The 5,867-nt window shown below is 44.3% G+C and overlaps 1 pseudogene; it reads left to right on the forward strand.

The window, feature by feature from the left end:
* Window positions 1-116: 116 nt before the first annotated feature.
* On the forward strand, window positions 117-2,434 carry LOC136534178 (2-hydroxyisoflavanone dehydratase-like; annotated as a pseudogene).
* The last annotated feature ends 3,433 nt before the right edge of the window (window positions 2,435-5,867 follow it).

Here is a 5,867-nt window from a genome sequence, read left to right on the forward strand (position 1 = left end):
ACCAGCAGAGGATTATCTTTGATGGTAGCCAACTTGATCAGCGCAAGCTTGGCTCTTACAAGGTTCAGAACCATTCGACACTGCACCTTGACCTCTGTCCGTGTGATGGCATGCAGATTGCCGTGAAGACACTCCCACTCCGTGGCAACGAGGCCATTAGGTTCAAGGTGCAGTTTACTGACAAGGTTGGTGATTTGAAGGCAAAGATTCAGGACCAACAGAGGCTCCTCTTTAATGGATAGCAACTTGTAGATGGGCAGAAGCTTGCCGATTACAACGTCAAGACACAATCTACACTGCACCTTGACTGTCCCATGCAGGTCTTTGTGAAGACGTCCACTGGCAACATGATCACTCTAGAGGTGGAGCCGTCTAATACCATTGACGATGTCATGGAAAAGATCGGTGGCCACAACCGTCTCACATTTGATGGCAATCAGCTTGACGATGGGAAGACACTTGCTGAGTGCAATGTCCATATGGGGTCTACCCTGCACCTTGATGCTTAGCTAGAAAAATTTGGCGGATATCTTTTGATTTTGATGCTCTACTACTTAATATATTTTCCCACTTCTAGACTAGTTGTTCTTGTAAGTGTCTGGTTGAAATCGTGTGATGGCTTTGTTCCTATACTTTGCGAGCATGTGCCTTTCAAGTGAGACTATCTTTCTTTGTTTTTTGGTAATAGTAAGAACATGTGTTTGTGATAAATGCTCTCCATATTTCTCAGAACCGTCCATGCTTAAATTCCGTGATGCATAAATTTGTTGCCATTTCATTCTGCTATACATTTGCCCACACTGGCACCTCGTACCCATCTAAGTTTCTGACTAGTAATATTCAGCAGAGGTGCACTCGGAATACTTCAGTTAAGCCGTTGCCTACACCTAAATACCTGCTTCCTTTTTGAATTCATCTGTTGATAATTCATGAGCTTTTCCTTCATTAATTGCGTGCAATTCCGTTTTTGTACTTCAAGTATTAAAATTATGTTTCTTTCAGTGAGCCCTCTCTCTCTCTCTCTCCCTCCCTCCCTCTCTCTCTCCCTCCCTCTCTCTCTCTCTCACTCAGTTCAAGTTCAATCTTTAGAAATCACAACTAGAAGGTTAGTACTTGGATCAAACTCTCGGCTTTGGGCCATTTTTCCTACATTGGTAACCTAAGGAGAGAGATTGTCAGTCTGAGCTATGGTTTTTGCATCCCAAGAATTCAATAACTCTTCAAAATACATACTAGAATATTTACAAAACCATCTTCTTTATCTCCCTATCTAGGAAGAATTACGGACTAGGATTTACCTTTTCTTTCTAAACTCATTTTTTTTCTTCCCAAGTATTGTGCATTGGATCAATTACAACAAGAAATGTGTTTCAACTTTTGTAGGTTCTAGGTTTGCTATCCTATCTTTTACAACTAAAAAGAAAGAAAGTAACCGTGCGACATTTAATCGGGTCACCTTTCTGCCTACGACGTGCGATACCGATACCGCCGCGAACGCTCGCACACGCACACGCAAGGAAACCTCGCGCAAATGCCTTGCCATCCCGGGAAGGAAACATCGCGCCTCGCCATCTCGGGAAGGAAACCTCGCGGCCTCCCTCATCCTGTGACTCATCGATCTCGGGCGGCAGTCATCGCCATCACGCGGCCTCCCTCATCCTCGCTCATCAGGCAGGCACCCGGTGCTGGTGTTTTACCACTGCGGTGCATTCGTGATCGAGTTGGCGTTCACGCCGCTGTACCACGCGTACATGAACGCGGTGGCGGCGAAGGCGCACGTGGTGGCAGTGTTCGTGGAGTACCACCTGGCGCTGGTGCACCGGATGCCAACGGCGTACGACGACTCATGGCAGGCGCTCAACTGGGTGGCCCGGAACACCGCGTCCGGGTTGGAGCCGTGGCTGCGGGACCGGGCCAACCTGTCCTGGCTCTTCGTCGCCGTGGACAACGCCGGCACCAACATTGCGCACAACATGGCCATGAGCGCGGGGGCACGGAGGAGGGCGGGCGGTGGCTGGACGGCGGCGCAGCCATCACGGGGCTCCTGCTCCTAGATCCTTACTTCTGGGGGGAGCAGCCAGTGGCCAGGGAGACTATGGACCAGGAGAGGCGGCACCAGTACGAGACGACGTGGTCCTTCATCTGCGGCAGGCGGTACGGCATCGACAACCTGCGGGTGGACCCGCTGTCGATGCCAGCATCGTAGTGGCGAAAGCTAGCGTACTCGCGCGTGGCGGTTACGTCGACAGGCCTAGACGACTTCTGGCCACGCAGCCTGGCGTACGCGGCGGCTCTCAACGGCAATGTGTGGGACGGGGAGATCGAGCAATACGAGACGCCCGGCGAGCGGCACATCTACTTCCTGGATAGGCCCAAGGACCCCAACTCCATCAAGGAGCTGGTCTTCGTCACCGGTTTCCTCACCCGGGAGTAGAGTAGATAGCCATCACGGCGAGGCCAATCGTGAGGATTGCTGGTTGCGGTACATGATTAATTAATAGAGATTATTATTATTGCTAGCACCGTAGCATGTTCTTTTTGTTTTTTGTGTTTGGATCTTGATAGGGTTCTCGAGAGGTGATGATGATTTGGTTGATGGTGAGCACGTGAATCTGGGGATGGTAGCTCACCACACCTCTGACATCGTGAGGAAAGCTGCCTGCAGAGTGCAGCGTGTGATGCTGTCGTATGTTCGCTTCAATTTCTACCGGCGAGCTCATGCAGGTGGAGCTGGTCCACCCGGCGGCCTCGGGAGAAGGGTTCGTCGTGCGTGTGCTCGATGATTGCGGGGAGATGTGGGAGGCCGCGGAAGACATCAGCGACGCCGCCGTGCTTGTGGCCGCATCCACCAGGTTGTGTCCCGCGCCGAGGCCCAATACCATGTACTATGTCGTGGCGCGGGTGTGGGCGTACGGCCTCGCGGGCGCATCGAGGTCGTGGAGGTGCTCCTGACCACCAACAGGTACAGGGCGCCGTGCTTCTGGTTAGCGCCGGTGTACTCGCAGCGACGCCCCCGGCGGCCGTGACTTGTGAAGTCGTGATGCAACCAAATCCGTTTGCTTGCTGCATTGTCATGCTTAGTTTGTGTTGGGTGCTCTATCGGTATGGGTTTCAGTGGTGCAGATGCACTGTACATCATCACTATACTGTTGAGTGGTTTTTTAGTGGTGCAATCTTTGTTTCAGGATTTGGATTCGTCGAGACAAACTGGACACACAGTGAAACAACAAACAATTTTGGTCTTGTAGTCATTCACGAATTCGTAAACCTAGTAAGTTCACTTGCATCTCAGAGTAACTTCATTTTCAGGTCTTCCGCGATCTACCACTGCTCCTGTCCGACAAATTCAAATTTGCAGTTTTGTTATTTGAAGTTACTCCTTTTAGTATTGCATGCATGTTTCCGTCTACCACTCTATGTTGGTCATCAATCTAAAATATACTTGCTTGTGTCACCGTGCATTGGACATCTACACTATTTTTCACCATGAGATAGTAGTAGAAAATTGAGCAATAGCAGTTGGTATCTTTATCAGCAGATGGTAATTCAATATCACGTTGTGGTCTAATATGTAGTAGAAAATTGAGCGGTAGCAGTTGAAGTCATCGAAACTCTGAAAACTCCTTTTATATAATTGTAGACTTTATTAATATCTAATTTTCATTATGGTTTTAGTCATCCAATCATGACACTATGGAATACTAAGTAGAATTAGCCAACCAATAGTACACATAGAGCAACAAGTTCACCTCGTAAAACTATTGAGAGATTACATTCTTCACTGTACAATATATTTCATGAAGACTTGTATAATATTGATATTGATGTTACCAACATCATGATAGTATATCTTTTAGATAACAGACACACACTCCCGTTGCAACTCATGGGAATTTACCTATATTTCATAAAATGCCTCTACAAATTAAGTTACTTATTTTATATTGATTATATTCTATACACTAAAATGATAGATTGTTCGATTTTCTCATCTTTTGTTGTTCGTTCAACACTCCATATTTTATAGATTTGGTCAAGTGCCATCCAAGTTTAAGTAAAATTTCACAAGAGACTTAAATTAAGGTTATTCAAGACTACATGCTTAGTTCAATGATTTATAAATTCTTGATGCAGAGCTAACAACTAAAGCAACAAATTCAACAAATTCTTGTGCTAGCTAACCATAAAGGCAAAGAGCAAGCAGAGATAAGGGTTAAAGCAAGGAATTCCTGTGCCGAGCAAACCATTAAATTAAGCAGCAAGCTTGTGCTTCAACAAGTTCCTATGCGGAGCTAACCGAGTTCTCCAGTGTTGAATCAGTGTTTTTCAATCCTGAATTAGTGTTTTCCAATCCTTTGTATACCATAAGTAGTCTATATTATCCCTTGGTTCAGTAATAAATTGCAACAAGTTATCAAGATAATTTATTTTAGTTTAGTTAAACTTGTAATGATGATTCATTCTGCAACTATTGTTGTGATAAATATATCTATGTTTATTCAGAATGAGCTTTGTTTACTTGTAGTACTAAATAATTTTCTGCCACCTCCGGTGTTTGGAGCTGATACAAGTACGCCATCGACTCCATCTCAGCCATAGCAAAGGTGATTCATCTCTTCTCATGCGCTTTGTTTATTTGTAGAATTAAGTCCATTGTACAAGTGCAGATACTAAATAATTTTGTGCCAGCTCCAGAGTCTAGACCTGATACAAGTACGCCGATGACTCTATCTCAGCACTAGCAAAGGTGATTCATCTAATCTCATGTCTTGTGGTTACTATAGCTCGCTACCTGATAATGAACGTAACATTATCTTTAAAATAAACAAGTGAGATCAAATGTTCATTTTCTGGAAAATAGTGCCTTCAAAACCATATTGAATTTTGTGGAAAATAGTGCCTTCAAGTTGTATTATGAACATTCTTCAAAACCACAACGCGAGTGATGATGGATACCAGCTGTGGCAGTTGGTTGATTGGGAAGGATTTGGCATAGGGAGTTTATCATATAGTCACTATGGATTTATTTTGAGAGTTACTGTCACTGCAGAATTGACCACAGTTACAATTTTGCTAGGAGTTTTGGGGGCAGTCTTACATTGAAGGGGTTTTGAAGGCAAGATCCATGTACATCAACATGATGTACATGGAGATCCATGTACATTATGTTGATGTACATGGACCTTAGAAAATAGAGGTGAATCTATATTATTGCTCATGGTGAATCTGGCATGCTCTATCTCTTACATATATTATTGTACCTTATAATATTTTTTAAGATAAAACTGAAAGTAAAACATGATGTACATGGACCTTAGAAAATAGAGGTGAATCTATATTATTGCTGAAGGTGAATCTTGCCACAGACGCTCAAGTGGATACCATATTGCTGATGGTGAATCTTACCACATAGTATATGTCTGCATGGAATAGACCTAAAGCCACACATATTTATACGGTGAGTATAACATACTTTGTTTTAAGGTTTTGTGAGATATTTTCCAAGACACGCAGTATTATCCATGTGATAAGCACTAATATTTACATATATACTCGAACCTATGTGCATAATGGTATGAAGATACGGCGGAACTTATTCGTGGATTTATTGGCGCATGAAAGAAAATGATATCGGAGATTTCTTCCTGCCGATATAAAACAGTACCTTAGCCGCATCACGGAAAGATCTATATGGTAGAGTTTTTGTGCCTACGACGTCGCGCTCTCCGTGACTGTGTTAATTTTACGAACTTTGCTTTTTTGGATTAAATGCCCCTCCAACTCCCATGTCTTCATCTCCAACCATTTAGCTTCTCCACTGTTTAATCGTTGCCTTCTACAGATTGCGGCAACCATTTGGCTTTTGC

This window comes from Miscanthus floridulus, unplaced genomic scaffold (assembly GCF_019320115.1).
Source record: "Miscanthus floridulus cultivar M001 unplaced genomic scaffold, ASM1932011v1 os_1597_1_2, whole genome shotgun sequence".
Taxonomy (NCBI): domain Eukaryota; kingdom Viridiplantae; phylum Streptophyta; class Magnoliopsida; order Poales; family Poaceae; genus Miscanthus; species Miscanthus floridulus.